At 36.2% G+C, this 19,313-nt stretch overlaps 1 pseudogene; it reads right to left on the bottom strand.

The window, feature by feature from the left end:
* Nucleotides 1-386: 386 nt before the first annotated feature.
* LOC118562347 lies at nt 387-16,063 on the bottom strand (annotated as a pseudogene).
* Nucleotides 16,064-19,313: the final 3,250 nt, after the last annotated feature.

Genomic DNA, 19,313 nt, shown 5'->3' with positions numbered 1-19,313 from the left:
GGATTAATTATGCCTGACTGTAAGCCTGGTCGGAAGCAGGGTATCTGCACAGCATAAATTGCCATTTTCACCTATGTGTTACTGCTTTTGTGAAACTGAGTCCTAGCTTTTCAGCCAGGATATCAGGAAAATCCCAACTTAATTTTCTATCTTGATGTGTAAAATAGGGCTCAGGTATTTTTTTTTTAAGGGGTGTGGTAAAGTTCCAGTGAGACCAGATTTCCCTAGAATTCACCCAACTCTTAAATAGAATCCAAATGTGTGTTACAAGTTTGAATTAGATCATGTAGCCTGTTTGAATCGTGACCAAGTGCTGCTATCATTTTTTTAGTACTTCACATAACTGTTGGGAAACTGAGCTTTAAAAAAAAGACACATTCCGGCAGTTTAAGGTGTAAAACTGAACTTGTTTTATGTCAAACAGGACATGTTTGTGCAGAAGAAGAAAAAAGTAATGTAATTAATTTAAACATCTTTTGACACAACCACCAGGGACCTATACATTGAATGTGCTACATGACTACAAATGGGTAATTTGATAAATTATAGAGAAAAATGCACATGCCGAAGGACAAAGCAAATCAGAGTTGACTCAACCATGCTTGTCGCTTCAGCTAAAAAAAAAAGCAAATGCACAGAGGGAATGGATGGAGCTCAGTCTTATTGATGGGCTGATGAAAAGCATCTTTCTTCTTCATCATCTTCATCTGTTTCTTCATCTCTTGTATGGGGAACAGAGGCCAACGGCACAGTGTCGGCATGCACGTTTTTAACATTGGACTGGATCACTTGTGTGTCACATTGGAACCAGATGAACCCAGACTGTGATACACAATAGACTTCTTTTTGCCGTTGAAGGGGCACACATTCCCTGTAGACATCCCCAGCTTCCTCATCATCGTCCTCACACTCTATAACAGAATGTAAAGCAAAATGTTGCTATCAATTTATCACATTTCTTGGAGGATTATAAATATTGCCTCAGTATGTGCACAAAAGAAAGCAAAATGTGATTGTTGTGTACCATTGCTAAGCTGTTGCCACCATAATATATGAAATGTATGACATTTTGTGGTTTGATAACTTTATAAAGCATTTTTCTGGTGATGCCAGGATGCTTTTTTATGGGAGAAAACCATGCTCCTTCTTTGTCCAGAGTCATATGAGAATGCAGGAGACTGTCGTCACATTAAGAAGAAGAAATAGTTGCAGGCTGCATTTAGGCAGCCTCCATGACAGTTTTAAGCTTTGCAGAGTCACTGTTGTTCCATGTGTTGATTAATAGTTAATGACTAGTCTTCTATGGTATAAAAATATAATTGTTATGTGTATATATAGTGCCATAGATTGTTTTTCAAATCAAATTACATTTTATTTATGAAACAAATAAAGGAACAATGATTTATCCAAAGTGCTGTACAGTAGTAAAATAAATCAAAGTGAGACATAAATAATAATACAATAGAATGAAAAACAAAGAAATAAAATCTGTTACAAAGACTGAAATGACTTTTAAACAGAGCTTAAAATAAATCAACTTACAATGTCAAAAGCCATTGAAAATAAGTCTGTTTTAGATTTCATATGTTTTATATTATTTAATGGCAACTTTTGGAGGTCTTACTGAAAAGGCCAGATCTATTCTGAGTTTAGTTTTTGGTACAACCATCAGAAGCTTGTGAGCTGATGCAAGAGGCCGTGGTGAAAAATGCTCTTGCGCTGAAGCGGCTCAGAGACGTACAGAGGAACAATAAAATTAAGGCTTTTAAAAGCCAACAAAAGGATTTTAAAATAATTTCTCTGGCACAAAAACAGCAAGTGGAGATATGGGACATGTTTGTGTTCAGACAGTTTAATATTCCAAATTGAAACTTGTGAAAATTGTGCTCTGAATTATTGAAAAATAAAACATCCAATATTCTCATTAAGCATGATACATTAAATCTGAAATATAAAATGCTTTTTTAATTTTTTGTTAATTTATTTATTTACAAATCTAATACTTTAAAATTATTTGTGGGACAAAAATGGCGCTGAAGTTAGGGAGTTTGTTCTGTAAGTGCCGGGTTCCTTAACTCCCTGCGTCAACCATCTCAGACGTTGTGTCCTTGGGCCTGCCCCAGTATCTGTGGCTACTAATATAGCTCACTACCATCAGCATGTGAATGACTGGTTGTAATATAAAGCGCTTTAGGATATTCGGACTAGTTAAAATGCTGTACAAGCCATTTACCGTTATCAGGTAACTGGAGTAGAGGAGAAATTGTAAAAATATGCAAAACAGGTTAAGGAGCCATTTATGAACCTTCATTATCTGAAGGTTTTCTTTTTTATTAAAACCCTAATGCTAAATGTCTGTATGGACGAGATCTAACTTTGCTGCATTCATTCTGGAACACGTGCTTCTTAAACTGTTGAGCAATCTTTAAGATTGCAGTGTGTTCCTCAACATTCACTCGCAGTACCTGAGTGACACAGCGCCATACATGTCACACAGTGTTTGAGAAAAATCAAATCAGATGTGATAACTGTAATTACTCACTCTGGAAAATTCCTGATAGTGCTTCTTAGACCGGTTCTCTGCCGCCACGGCTGCATTACGTCCATGTCTGAGTTCCACTGTGGACACATGTTATTATAAATTTAAATTATAGTCCAAAAGCAGAGCAGACATCAATAACTCCATGGAACAATGATTGTTAGCAAATTAATTTACTCAAGCTTTTAGCGAAAACAGAATAAACAGAACTATGGTTTACTTACGTTGTAAATTTCTGGGTTGTGCATTCCTTTACCATAGAAAACTCCTGCCTTAGGGTCCTAATTGAAGACAACAAATAAATAAAGTAGGCACATGCATTTTGAAAGCTAAAAGTATGCAATAGGGTTCAACTATGAATAAGGTATAATTGTATTCTTGATTTACACTCAGTAATTGTCATCAGTCATACATTTTCAGCCACATAGAATAAACATACTTAACTGATTCATTATATGTATAGTTACCTTTATAAAGCCAAGCGTATCATATTAAACAAACCTCTGGTTAAAAAATGTTTGGTTGAATTATGTACTGGTCCTCTGGTGGACAACATAAGTATTAAATATAGCAGTTTGCAATTTAATCCCTCCTAAAATGTCGAGATGGCAAGGAGTACAAAATCCTTTTTCAGGTATGGGTATAGGAAACAAAAAATACAAAAAATATTTTATTTAATGTCTATTAAGATACAGATATTTAATAATTTGTTAATAGAAATTATAACAATATTGATAATCATAACGATATTTTGTGAAAACCATCTGGAAGATTATTTTTTAAATGTACAGAATGTTTTTTTTTTTTACAATTATTTCCTATATGAAGCATTTAAGGTTTACTCACATTCAATGTTCTCCCTAATTGTTCATGTGTCTGAGCATTCACTGGACTTCTGTGAGCAACATCACACGTGCACACTGAGACTACACCACTATTACGCCTGTCCAAAACTTGAAATTAAAACAAGTTACATGGCTTACTTAAACAATCAAATTACAGCAATAATTTATTTTACATTACATAGTTTAGATTCAACTGATTTAACCCAATTACATGAACAACACAAAAATCTTGGATTGTATTATGAGCTGTATAGTATGTTTTATGTTAGAGTAAGGGTTCTGCTAAGGAAGAACTAAGAAAGAGATTTTTTGCCATTAAATTGTTTACAGTTTGTGCAATGAGATGTAGCACAAGCTTGTGGTACTGTGCGTCCTCGCTTCTGTGTGTCTACTCCAGGAAAGGTGTGGCTAGAATGTAGCTGCCGCAACTTCTAATTGCAGGTGGCCTGCTGTGGAACTAAAACAATGAGAGCGTGCAGTGATACCGAAAACAGATTTGGAATTGAAAACATTGAAAAGTAAAACATTCTTAGAACGTAAAACGTAAATAATGCTGTCATTTTTACCGTGCGCAACCTCGTTTAAAACATTTTGGGGTCGTCTGACTTGATAAAATGCTCTTCATTTACAAACCATATTATATGTATATATATTATATCTGTATCTATACAGATAGACAGATAGATATATAGAAAGACAGACAGAGACAGACAGACAGACAGACAGACAGACAGACAGACAGACAGACAGACAGACAGACAGACAGATAGATAGATAGATAGATAGATAGATAGATAGATAGATAGATAGATAGATAGATAGATAGATAGATAGATAGATAGATAGATAGATAGATAGATAGATAGATGGATAGATATATAGACAGACAGATATATAGATAGATAGCCATGCACTGCAAAGGACTCCATCTGCAGCTGATAACGGCAGCGCTTAAGAAACAAATAGCAGGTGTACAGTGAGTGAGTCCAAAAGTGTTGACAAGTACCTGCATGTAGGACCTCTTCATGCCATCTTTGACACTGCCAAAACTCACTGGTGTTGGGTTCAAGGGGTCAATCTGGCAAAGAAATAGAAGCATGATTAAAAATGTTTGTCTGCTGTAGCAGTGTATTATAATCTCTGTGTTAGGCTCTCAATTTATTGTGTAGGTTATTTATAAATCACTGATTAAGAACAAATGTTATCTAAAGGCATTGTACTTGTAAAACAGGTCCAGTTCATTTCCAAATTACACAAGTAATCAAGTTCATAGCAATCCAATCTAATTGTATACTCAGATTACAGCGAATGATGAAAGCCAAACATTGTTAGAACGTAAAGCTTTAAGCTTGGTTTATAGACGCCATGCGAACCCAGTTCAATGTGGCGTCTATAAACCAAGCTTAAAGCACTTTCGGGTTGTCTGACTTGATAAAATGCTATTCACTTACAATATATATATATATATATATATATATATATATATATATATATATATATATATATATATATATCCATCCATCCATCCATTTTCCAAACCGCTTAATCCCTCATGGGGTCGCGGGGGGTGCTGGTGCCTATCTCCAGCATTCACTGGGCGAGAGGCAGGGTACACCCTGGACAGGTCGCCAGTCTGTCGCAGGGCAACAGAGAGAGACAAACAGGACAAAGAACTATATATATATATATATATATATATATATATATATACACATTTACTGATTAAACACCAGTGCTAAAGAAACAAGTAGCAGGTGTGCACTGAGTCCAGATGCAGTGTGTGATTCTGCATGCTTGCAGCTTCGAAGGAACAGTGCTCACGTTTATACTACATTTAAAGCTGACTAGAGAGTGCATTTCTGGTTAAATATAATTTTAGAAAGGAAGTGTCGGCCCTACTCCCATAGACTTGCAACCTGTCCAGGGTGTACCCCGCCTCTCGCCCATTGACAGCTGGAGATAGGCACCAACACCCCTTGCGACCCCACAAGGGATAGACGTGTAAGAAAATTGATGGATGGATGGTGTCTGCCCTTGTCGTTGTATTACAACACTTAAGTAAACCCATAATACATTGTATACACTGCATCAGTTGTATACACTGTATACAACTGATGTACCTTGTCCTACTTATGGCACCTTCTTCTGATTATTGATTACTGAGCCGATGTGACAAGTGAATTTCTCTAATGTGAGATCAATAAAGCTTATCTTATCTTATCTTAATCCTTTGAAAACCAAGCTTTAGATCTTTCCAAACACCAACGCCATAACACATTCATCTGTGATCTAGCCCAAGAAAACAATACAACTTACAGTTGCCATTCAGTCAAATGGGAATCACACATATTGACTGCATTAAGGCTTAAATTGTAATGAACACCCAAAATTGGTGACAAGTACCTGCATGTAGGACCTCTTCATGCCATCTGCGACACTGCCTAAACTCACTGGTGTTGGGTTCAAGGGGTCAGTCTGGCAAAGAAATAGAAGCATGATTAAAAATGTTTGTCTGCTGTATCAGTGTATTATAATCTCTGTGTTAGGCTCTCAATTTATTGTGTAGGTTATTTATAAATCACTGATTAAAAACAAATGTTATCTAAAGGCATTGTACTTGTAAAACAGTTCCAGTTCATGTCCAAATTATACAATGAATGAAATTCACAGCAATCCAATCTAATTGTATGCTCAGATTATAGTGAATGGTGTAAAAAGTCTAACATTGAAAAGTTAAACGTTGAAAAGCCAAACATTGTTAGATTGTAAAACATGAAAAATTGCGTCACTTTTGCCATGCGAACCCAGTTCAATGTGGCGTCTATAAACCAAGCTTAAAGCACTTTCGGGTTGTCTGACTTGATAAAATGCTATTCACTTACAATATATATATATATATATATATATATATATATATATATATATATATATATATATCCATCCATCCATCCATTTTCCAAACCGCTTAATCCCTCATGGGGTCGCGGGGGGTGCTGGTGCCTATCTCCAGCATTCACTGGGCGAGTGGCAGAGTACACCCTGGACAGGTCGCCAGTCTGTCGCAGGGCAACAGAGAGAGACAAACAGGACAAACAACTATATATATATATATATATATATATATATATATATATATATATATATATATATATATATATATATATATACATTTACTGATTAAGCCCCAGTGCTAAAGAAACAAATAGCAGGTGTGCAGTGAGTCCAGATGCAGTGTGTGATTCACCTTGCTTGCAGCTTCGAAGGAACAGTGCTCACGTTTATACTACATTTAAAGCTGACTAGAGACTGCGTTTCTGGTTAAATATAATTTTAGAAAGGAAGTGTCTGCCCTACTCCCATAGACTTGCAACCTGTCCAGGGTGTACCCCGCCTCTCGCCCATTGACAGCTGGAGATAGGCACCAACACCCCTTGCAACCCCGCAAGGGATAGACGTGTAAGAAAATTGATGGATGGATGGTGTCTGCCCTTGTCGTTGTATTACAACACTTAAGTAAACCCATAATACATTGTATACACTGCATCAGTTGTATACACTGTATACAACTGATGTACCTTGTCCTACTTATGGCACCTTCTTCTGATTATTGAAAACTGAGCCGATGTGACAAGTGTATTTCTCCAATGTGAGATCAATAAAGCTTATCTTATCTTAATCCTTTGAGAACCAAGCTTTAGATCTTTCCAAACACCAAAGCCATTAACACATTCATCTGTGATCTAGCCCAAGAAAACAAAATAACTTACAGTTGCCATTCAGTCAAATGGTAATCACACACATTGACTGCATTAAGGCTTAAGTTGTAATGAACACCCAAAAGTGTTGACAAGTACCTGCATGTAGGACCTCTTCATGCCATCTTTGACACTGCCAAAACTCACTGGTGTTGGGTTCAAGGGGTCAATCTGGCAAAGAAATAGAAGCATGATTAAAAATGTTTGTCTGCTGTAGCAGTGTATTATAATCTCCGTGTTAGGCTCTCAATTTATTGTGTAGGTTATTTATAAATCACTGATTAAGAACAAATGTTATCTAAAGGCATTGCACTTGTAAAACAGGTCCAGTTCATTTCCAAATTACACAAATAATCAAGTTCATAGCAATCCAATCTAATTGTATACTCAGATTACAGTGAATGATGAAAGCCAAACATTGTTAGAACGTAAAACATGAAAAATTGCGTCACTTTTGCCATGCGAACCCTCCAATCAAGTTCAATGTGGCGACCATAAACCAAGCTTAAAGCACTTTGGGGTTGTCTTACTTGATATACACTAATATAGTCCTCAGATATGCACTCATAAAATTTGAAATGTATAAACAGAGTTGATTTTCAAAAACGAAGTAGAACAACAAGGCTGTTTAGAAAGCAGGAGAAGCCATGCACTGCAAAGGACTCCAGCAGCAGTTGATAATGCCAGTGGAGTACCAGCACTGCAGAAACATATAGCAGGTGTAGCGCTCAAAAACAGCCCAATTGGTTGAAAAATGGCACTTAAGATCTCAGATAAGCAGATCCCAAAAACACAGCCACAGAAAACAATCAGTGATGCACTCAGCACCTGGTGGGACCATGGAACACCATCTCACCAAAATTGCAAAATGGTACAAAATAACTTAGTTTATTATTATTTTGTGTACAGTTCAGCTTGGATTTTATTGTCTGTGCTGCCTAAATTTCATATGTGCAGTGAGTCCAGATGTAGTGCGATATTCCACATGTGCCCAGGTTCAAAGGAACAGTGCTCACATTTATACTACATTTAAAGCTGACTAGAGAGTGCCTTTCTGGTTAAATATAATTTTAAAAAGGAAGTATCTGCCCTACTGCCATAGACTGGTGACCTGTCCAGGGTGTACCCCGCCTCTTGCCCATTGACAGCTGGAGATAGGCACCAACACCCCTCGCGACCCCACAAGGGATAGACGTGTCAGAAAATGGATGGATGGATGGTATCAGCCCTAGTCGTTGTATTACAACACTTAAGTAAACCTATAATCCTTTGAAAACCAAGCTTTAGATCTTTGAAAACACCAAAGCCTTTACCACATTCATCTGTGATCTAGCCCAAGAAAACAATATAACTTACAGTTGCCATTAAGTCAAATGGGAATCACACACATTGACTGCATTAAGGCTTAATTGTAATGAACACCCAAAATTGGTGACAAGTACCTGCATGTAGGACCTCTTCATGCCATCTGCGACACTGCCTAAACTCACTGGTGTTGGGTTCAAGGGCTCAGTCTGGCAAAGAAATAGAAGCATGATAAAAAATGTTTGTCTGCTGTTGCAGTGTATTATACTCTCTGTGTTAGACTCTCAATTTACGTTTAGGTTATTTATAAATCACTGATTAACAACAAATGTTATCTAAAACCATTGTACTTGTAAAACAGGTCCAGTTCATTTCCAAATTACACTATGAATCAAATTCATAGCAATCCAATCTAATTGTATATTCAGATTAGACTGAATGATGAAAAGCCAAACATTGGAAAGTTATACGTTGAGAAGTTAAACATTTGTAGAACGTAAAACGTAAGAAATTGCGTCACTTTTGACATGCGCACCCTTCCAACCAGTTCAATATAACGACTATAAACCAAGCTTAAAGCACTTTGGGGTCTTCTGATTCGATAAAATGCTATACACTTACAAGCAATATATATCTATATCTATCTATCTATCTATCTATCTATCTATCTATCTATCTATCTATCTATCTATCTATCTATCTATCTATCTATCTATCTATCTATCTATCTATCTATCTATATCTATATCTATATATATATATCTATATATATATATATATATATATATATCAATATATCAATATATTATATATATATATATATATATATATATATATATATATATATATATATATATATAGTGATGTAGTCCTCCGACATGCATTCATAAAATTAGAAACGTAGAGTTGATTTTCAAAAACCGAGGTAGAACAACACGGCTGGTCAGTAAGCGGCCCTAGTCGTTGCATTACAAAGCCTATAATCTTTTGAGAACCAAGCTTTAGATCTTTGAAAACACCAAAGCCTTTAACACATTCATTCGTGTTCTAGCCCAAGAAAACAATATAACTTACAGTTATCATTCAGTCAAATGGTAATCACACACATTGACTGCATTAAGGCTTAAGTTGTAATGAACACCCAAAAGTGGTGACAGGTACCTGCATGTAGGAAAACTTCATGCCATCTGGTGTCCAGTTTAAGGGGTCCGTCTGTCAAATAAAAAGGAGCATGGTCAAAGACATTTTTTTATGCTGTAGCAGTGTATTATACTCTCTGTGTTAAAGTCTTGATTTACGTTTAGATTATATATAAATCACTGATTAACAACAAATGTTATCCAAAGGCATTTTACTTTTAAAACAGGTCCAATACACTTCCATAACACACAATGAATCAAATTCATAGCAATCCAACCTAATTGTATACTCAGATTAGAGTGGATTACGCAAAGCCTGATATGATCCAAAATGTATGTAATGCCAGCTGTGGCATCTCTGCATTTGGAGCCATTTGGGCCTGCCCCACCAGATGTCGCTGTGAAGCTCTATGTTTAAAATAAACAGTGAGACGAGACCGTTCTTTATAAAGCAATATTTTAAAAAGACAAATTTCCTTACCATTAAAATTCAATATTAATACTTCCAGTGTGTTGGTTTCTGCTTTCTTATCTGTTTAATTTTAAATTGATCAAAGTCAATTTATATCCCTCAAAGAAAAATGTGTTGCTTCTATAGGTGTTGAGTTTTTGTGCCCCATGTAACTTATCATGCCAGAGATGCCACTGATTTTCAGACAAACAAATGTTATTTTTTATTTTTTTTCCCTTTGTGTCCTGTTTGACAGTGTAGCAATAAGAATTGTCGTTTTAATGCCAAAGAGAGCCAGACAGATTTTATCTGCACAAGTGGAGCATTACTGCTTTTGCCATAGTGCTCAGCTTGCTTTATATGTGCAAAAAGCTTTAAAAGCTTTATTCTGGGACTATTTCATGTTCAATGGACACAAAGATGTGATGGTAGAAGAGAAAAAAAGAACAGAAAAAGATGAGACAACTTGTTAAAAGGGAGAAAATGGTAAAAATAGAAGAGAGGAAAAGGAGAGAGCAAGATAGCATCCTCAGAGTCCTCTTCTACACCTGCAAAGAAAGATGTGAAAAGAATAGTAAAACAAACAACCAATGCCTTGATACCATCACTGAAAACATACAGTATTATTTAATACGGGATGTGTAAGCACCTGAATCCAAGCACCTGTAAGCGTTTGCGAAATGTAATTGTGTATGTAAGGTTTGTCCATAAGAAAAATGCTCAACAGTGGTTGTGAGGAGACAAAGACCTGCCCCCCAGAGCACCGAGGCAGACACTGGGGAAACCAGAACCCCAGACGCCGGAAAAAGAATCCCTAGAGCAAAGGTGCCCACCCTAGCGCCCCTACATGCATACATTCTTACACACCCGTAGATGGGGCCAAAATGAAGTGAACGGGCCAACCAACCACAGCCCCACTCCACGAACCCTGAGGCACTGTCTCCCCCACACTTTGCCCTCCATACTTGAGCCCTACCCCCTTATTCTGGGGCAGAGCAGAAGTGCCATCCCCAGCAGACCCCTGGGGCCGAACTTCTATCCCCAGTCCAGACCCCGACCAGGTGACCTTTTCCTCCTCAAGGCCCTAAACTCCAGCTGGCAATCGGAGAACAGGAGTGTGAGTAAGACCCTCAGCCTGCCTGAGCCTGCCTCCGCCTGCTCGGATGTTGTGTTGTTTCATGTTGTTCTCAAGTGCATATGTTTTTAATGCTAAAGGGTCAGCCCTTAACTGTTTATGGAAGACTATTTACGTTTTACCAATCCAGCCTCCTGATATAGGATAAAAACAGTATCTGCAGTTAGGTCATTTCACACCTTACCTTGCAATCACTACAACCTCCTTCGTCGTTGTACATGGCCAGTGTCTGAGTGCCTTCATCTTTCTCTATATGTTGAAACTTCTGAACTTGATTGCACACAAGAATGGCAAGAAGTACTGTGGACACATTAAAACACTTTGATCAAATGTTTCAAAGTTTCCAATATTGAGTGCAATATTAAAGGTGATTTTTCCCCCCTTAATTTTTATATTCCATGAGCTTTAAAATGTGTTGTAATATAAGTTTATCTAGTCAGGAATGTATAAAAAATTCTTAAATGTTGCAGAACAGGAAGAGAGAGCACTATCTATCTATCTATCTATCTATCTATCTATCTATCTATCTATCTATCTATCTGTCTGTCTGTCTGTCTGTCTGTCTGTCTGTCTGTCTGTCTGTCTGTCTGTCTGTCTGTCTGTCTGTCTGTCTATATTTTACATGTGTACATGTATATATTACATGCAGTCATACTCAATAAATTAGATAATGCATCTGTAAGATACTTGTTAGTCTGCGTGAAAGTACCTTTAAAAAACTAATTTGAAATGGTATTAAGTATACTATTTGTTAATACCCCGTTTCTGCATGACATTTTTTTTAATTGGTCTGATGCAATATTCCATCCTTAAATGTTGTGTTTGAATTAGCTGGAGGTGGGAAAAAATCATAACTAACAGAAATAAAGGCTTTTAAAACAGTCACCCATCTGTGTTAATCCATATTTTGTGTTTTCCATAGTGAACTGATTTACTGAAATAAATCAGCTTTACAATATTTTTCAAATATTTTGAATATGACTACATGTGTATAAAACCCTTGCAAACGCACTTCTTAAGTTCCAGCCTTGAACTGGCCCCCAGTACTGGGGGAGCAACATAACTTTTCAGCAATTACAAACTATTTGAATAATCATTATATTTATAGTTAGATTTTTCAAATAATTCGACATTTTCGTTTATTTCACCCATATCTATGTTTAAATGAAGTTTGTAATCGCTGAAGTAAATGTAATTAGATTTAAGCAGGTTATTTTCATCTTAAACTTACTTAAATACCCTGAGCCCCTGCCCTTAGTACTGGGGATAGGGTTTAATTAAAACAGAAATGCCAAAGTTATCCTAGGATGTGTAGACAATACATTTAAATAATTGAATGTAATTTTATACTTACACAGAAATGCAAGCAGTCCTGCAATAATTAGTCCTATGGCTGCTCCATCAAGGACAATGGCAGGAGGTTTATGTTCACTGCAAACACCACTTTTACGACAGTCACACACCTCCACTCTCAGAGTCTCCTTTGTAGCTTGATTCTGCTTGTCCTGAATTACCAGTGGAACTGAGTAGTTACCATAGGGAATCTTGTTCCGACTAACAAGGACGACCTGTTCACCTATTTATAATATAAAGAGAAATATTTATGTAATAAATGTAATTTTGTAATGTAATGTTTGTACTTTGAGGTTTTAGTTGTAAGGGTTCAAAGATGAGAACCAACCGTAGGTACTTTCTAATTCCCACTCAGTGTCATCATTTGCCAAGGAGAACATGAAGGGTCCACTGAAAGGATCTGCATCAGCATCCTTCACAGGCACTGAGACCTTATCAGTAAGGTTTCTGCACAATACGACTGTCTTGTTGACCAGCGTGGGAATGTTGTCATTTTCATCCCCGATGTGAACATTGAGGGTAAATGTACTTGTGGCTGGAGGTGCACCTTGAAAACCACAGCAAAGGTAATTATCCCCCACTTCAGTTTATTAATTGAAACAAATTTGCCATTTTATTGTGGTGTCAAATGTTTAGAAATGCCTTATCATACCATCATCAATTGCAGCAGCAACAACAATTCTGTAAATATTTTCATCAACAAACGGTGACCTCTCTATCCATCTTCTTGATTGTTGTGATTTGTCCTGTTTTCTTATCAACAGTCACCCAGTTAGCAGGGTCTTCTCTCAGTTCAAACCTGGTCAGAATTGGGAAAATCAGACAGAAGGTCGTTTTGGTCATCAGAATGAAAAACGGTCCAAGCAACATTAAAGCAGCACTAAGTAATTTTGTGTGGCAACCCCTAAACGACGTTTTCAAAAAAAACACTGTTGTAACAGACTACCCTCCACAGAGCATACCCCACAGTTACAGCACACGGTCCCTGTCAAAACAGCTGAAGAAAGAGAGAGAAAGTATGCATGCAGACGGATAGTTTTTGGCCAGTCAACACGCAGCAGTGTGAGCATTTCTCTTAATAGCAGAGAGAGAGAGAGAGAGAGAGAGGAGGAGAGAGAGAGAGACGCAGGCCATGTGTATGTGGATGGCTCATTGTCCACTTGAGCAGCTGTCTTTAAGACTCCATTTTATAGTCACTTTTTTTCGGGGGGCGGGTGTGACAGGCCCAATGAATTGTTCTCATAAACACTTGTCTCACAGGTAATAGAAAAGGATAGATTAAGACATGAAGGATTGGTCTGAGTTTGGTGCTGCTCTAACCCCCCTCTGTCCCTCAAGTTCCGGGTTTACCGCGTTATCTATTGGTTTTCCCACATTCATTATGATGCACTCACACCATTGTGCATGCACGTTCCTTGTTAGTTTTTGCTTGCTGGCTGTGCATGCACATTTCTAGTGTTTATGTATCAAGTTAGTTTAGTGGTTAGCTGCAGTGTAAGCTGTTTATTGTAGCTCTGCTGCTCTCAATATATACTTTGAACACGGTGAGAGCTGCAAGAAATAAACTCCATATAAGTTTTAAAAGAAGAGGAAGGCCTCAGGAGAAGAAAATAAAACCAGAGGGGATTTGGGAGATTTTTTAATGCGATCCCCTAAAGAGTGGAAGAGCAAGGTAAGACGGTCTTGCGCATGCACATTTTTTAAAAAAGCAACATGGGGAAACTTACGGAACAATTTGCTGACTCTACCTTTAATTTCTTTCATATAATTATAAGTCCTGCATACCAAACCTGCCCCCCTACTATCAAACCAGCCCAGAGAATCTTTGGAACACCATAAGAAAAGACTTGGTGTCTTGATTTGCAAATCTTAAAGCAGGTACGCTACATAGATAAAGAAAATAATTTCTCTCTACCCAAAAACATAGATTATCACTCCTTGCAACATATTGGTAATTCTATCTTAAAATGCAAGTCTCTTAATTGGGTCCTAAGCTGGTAAAGTTGCAATCAGGTCCGTTTAAAGTAATTGTGCTGCCAAATAGACAAATAAGCCCCCAACAAAAACAAATAAATCTGAACAGAAATGCTATTTTTGTGAGACCATACCTGATGTTGGAAGAGTCAACATCATGGACTTTAGGAGTATACAGTGACTTTCCTGGCTCTGATTCCTCTTTCTGGTGTACAGTGTCAGTATATTTTTCGAACTCTGGGGGGTCGTTAGTGTCATCATTCTCACTGTGATCTTAACAGAATCGGGAGGAGGAAGCTGGCTTGATCTGTAATTAATTTTCCATCTTTACAGAGTGGACATGGTTTCAGGATTTTAACCCCAATTTGCAGTTTTACCAAAACTGGTTATCTCAAAATTCTTTGCCTGAAAACAAAAACAGATTTAGATGCTTAGTTGTGGTTTATGATACTTATGGTTAATGATTGGTAGAGCTATGGTTTAATTTACGATGAATTAACATTTTTTGCAAGGTTGTGGGGAAAAGTTACCTTGGCACTACCAATAATTCCCTCGTTTGTTATGGGGTCAGTGGTAATATGTAGATTCCTTCTTTCATTGCCGCTTATAAAGTAGTACTCAGCTTTCCAACCAGGAGTATCAGGAGTATCCTTGTCGTCTACAGCAACTCTTAAAATCTCCTTATAGAGGGTCATTTCCATAGCCTCAACTTGGTACTGTAAAGTAAAAAATTATGAATCTTGCAGAATTTATCATTTTAAATCCAAATTAAAAATAATGTCACAATTCTTGCCTGTGTCTGCTTAAACTTTGGTTGATGGCTGTTTGTGTCAATAACATTGAGTGTGACGTAGCAGAACTAGAAAGGGCTGGATTTCCCCTTGTCAGATGCTAAAATAACAAACTGAATACTGTTTTGCTTTCTGAAAAAACAAGGAAAAATATATTTTAGCTTTACAGAAAAACTGCATTGAGTGTGAATTTTCAAAAACTGCACACTACTCTAGATGAAAAAAGTCCTACATCGTAGTCAAAACATCCTTCAAATGTGAGTTGGTATGTTGGCCAATAACATTCTTTATTCCAATCTTTGGTTCAGCTGGTGTTTGTTTAGCCACTTTGACCACAACTGTTGAATTTATTGTGCCTTCCTGATCTTCATCTTTGATCTCCATTGATATTGGCAGGTACTCTCCTGGAAGATGAGCAAAAAATTAAAATTTTTTAAATCCCTAATTATCTTCACAAAACAAAATTCAAAGTTTAAATCTCAGTAAACATAACTTGTGCAAATCCACATATTAACATAAGAAAGTAAGACAATCATTATCATCAACCTTAACCAAGTTACTTCAGTAAATTAACAAAAGTATTTTTAAATTTTAAAACCTAAGTCAAAGATTTCTACAAATTATCAACCAGAGTGGTGGTCACTTTTGATTCATTTACACTATCAATGTTTCACACGTTTTGATTACATTGCATATTTTTTAAACTTACCTGGTTTTATATTTTCCCATACATTGGCTTTATTCACAAGATTAATGAACTTTGGGTGCGTTGTCATTTAAGTCTTTTACTTCTACATCCAAAGATAGTTCTGTCAATTTCCATGTTGGTCGCTTTGTCCACGACATCAATACAATCTGTTGAATAAAGTTATCATGTGAAACAGTTTTCAATGAGTAATCTCATCCCAGGTATTAATAGTGGTGGCTTGCTGCTCACTTGAAAGGAAGATGTCTTCTCTCTGTCAATACGTCATGTACAAAAAGATTCCTGTTGTTTCATCATGCTGAACAGCCGTTTTTCCCACTTGCACCCTTAGTGAAACCGATGATCTTTCCCGACAACCTTTATATGTGCAGCTAAACAGAGACACATATAATCAAGCCAATTAGGAGAAGATTTTCACATTAATCTTGATTGAATTACAATGACAGAATATTGAATTCCACAATATATGCAAAATACGTAGTTATTACCCTAGTCATTTTGTATGGTATTTCACGTCCATTTCTCTTGTAGTTCTATGTGAACAAAACCCATCTTCTTTTTGGAACGTATCAAGACTCCTAAAGACGCACACGTGGATTAAGCAAACAGTGCAAAAACCAAAAATCTGTTTAGAGAAAATTGTTGAGTTTTTTTTCTTAGCCATTTACCCGTTTAACTCGACCATGATGCTTGCTACCCTCTTCACTGTCCCCCAGGGATGCTAATGCAACCTACATGGAATGAGAAGACAGAAAAGTAATTTTACTAATTTATCAAGATTAATTCACTTGCTATTTACTCAGATTATCATTTTACAGGACATCCTTAGTTAACAAAGTTCTTCTTTAAGTAATTCATAAGAGTTAAAGTTACTGTATGTGGCACATCTTCAGAGAGAGAGAGAGACTCTCTGACTGGGACAAAACCACAACACACAGAAGTTTCAGGCTGCCACCAAAGAAATGCACAAGCAAACAAAACATTTTTTTGTATATTTTTTTTCTGTCCATAAGATCCAAATATGTGAAGTGAGGTGAAAAATACTATGGTAGAAAAAGACAAAAAATATCCAGCAACTGTTAAAAAAAAGAAACAAAAAAGAGCCCACTGGTGCCGTTTTCATAACAATATGACTGTAAAGGTAAAGCTGAGTTGCTTCTGTGTTGTTAGATGGAAGAAAAAACAATGAAAACAGGAAAGATGTGTAGCAAATTTGTTTAATTAACTGCTCATTTTCATCTTGAATGTGTTTCATGTAGCTTCAAGTTAATTAAGACAACAGACTGGCGACCTGTCCAGGGTGTACCCAACCTCTCGCCCATTAAATGCTTGGAGATAGGCACCAGCACCCCTAGCAACCCCATGAGGGATAAGCGAGTCAGAAAATGGATGGGTGGATTGGTTATTTAAGACAGTTTAAAAAAATAAAAATATATGTATGATATAACATAGATATACATACATATAGATATATATATATATATATATATATATATATATATATATATATATATAGATATATATATATATACATACATACTACATACATACATATATATATATATACATATACATACATACATACATACATACATACTACATACATACATATATATATATATATATATATATATATATAAAAATTCACAACAAGTTACTTAAATAGAAAGGGTATGATTGGCTTGAATTAAATATCTTGGGAGACACAGTGGCTCTTAAATTTCAGAACAACCCTGGGAATATGTCAGATTTGTGAAGGAACAAAAATAAGGTCATGAATAACTTTTTTGCATATATACTGTGAAAGCTGTACTAACACAGTTGAATAAATACACACACACAATTATTATATGATATAATTCAACATCTAGTCTTCTTGACTTTGAACATAATTTATAATAATTTTATTCTAACGTCTGACAGAAAAACTGTGAAAACCATCTAAAACGGGCTGTGGACAGGAGATATGATAGATTTGAAGAACATTTGCTAGTGGGAAAATACACAGAGGCAAGATGTAGCTTCAAATAGGCTCGTATTTAAGAAGATTTAGTCCAAGAGTGCACACATTCTGCAGAAAGTCCATTGCACCTTTTTTATTTTTTCTTCATTGCAGATTGTTCTGTTCAAAAACAGGATAGCTCTAACATCAAATCGGAAAAACATTTTAGAATATGACATTTTGGCATAGTAATCTTTTCTTTAGCCATAAAGTAAACTAATTAAGGTGGTCCATCAGCAAAATAATTGGCGTAAACAGCTCTCACTACATAAATGATGTGATTTAGGAAATCTTTTCTGATCTATGAAGGCTTTTTATTCATCTTCACTGTACTGTTTCAGTTGTTGCTATCTAGAACAAAAAACTCTATAAGAAGTTTTTCCTTCAGCTAACTATTTTAAACAAGGAGATACTGATATAGTGTTTTAAACAGTCCTATTGGGGAAACTTTTTAACTGCTTTTTAAAAGTTTTTTGTTGGCTTGTTTTGTACTTTAATAGTTATATGCGTGCTGCTGTTTTCTTAGAATCTGAGGACTGGCATGTGGGTGTGCATTCAGAAATACCTTTCTAATTGAGGTTTCCTGCGCACATTAATAACCAGTTTCCTTTAAAAGTGAAACATCTGTAAAAGGAACAGGGCAGATATTTGAAAGTGAAAAGTGATACTTTCATTTACTATGATGTCTGATGAAAACAACCAAGATCTGAGAATCCAAAGGATCACAAAAGTTGGTAAAAAAAAGATGTTTACGTTACTATAACTCTGAAACTGTGGAAAGTGTTTAATTTGGAAAAGTATTCCACATGTCAACACCAAACGTTACATAAAGCCATTGTACAAATAGCTATTATCCTCTATAAATTTGGTTTTTAATGTTTACATTATGTGCTCTTTACTTTGTGCAGAAATGTGTAAATCTAAACTTAAATCTGCAAAACCTCCCTCCACATATTCATATCTGTCAATGCTCATTAGCCTTAGCTGAAGCACGAACACATGTGAATAACTAAAATCCTAGACACAAAGTTTAAACATACCTAGACTGGAATTATATGATTATATAGATGTTATATCCAATGTTATTTCTAACCTTACAAGCCATACAAATCTTATGACTGAAAACTACTTTTTGGAGATTTTAGTAAATGTTATTAAGGATATTCTTGTTGAATTAATTCATACAGAACAAAATTAAAAAAAAAATGCTTACCAACAGCAGCAGGGAAAGGCTCCTCATCTTGAGTCTCGCTGATTCCTGTCCGTTCTGAACACACTGAGGAAGAGGCAGACTTAGTGTTCAGGGAGGCCAAGCCCA

Source organism: Fundulus heteroclitus, unplaced genomic scaffold (genome assembly GCF_011125445.2).
Source record: "Fundulus heteroclitus isolate FHET01 unplaced genomic scaffold, MU-UCD_Fhet_4.1 scaffold_878, whole genome shotgun sequence".
Classification (NCBI taxonomy): domain Eukaryota; kingdom Metazoa; phylum Chordata; class Actinopteri; order Cyprinodontiformes; family Fundulidae; genus Fundulus; species Fundulus heteroclitus.
The sequence above is the reverse complement of the archived record's forward strand: the minus strand, read 5'-3'. Positions and strand labels throughout refer to the sequence as shown.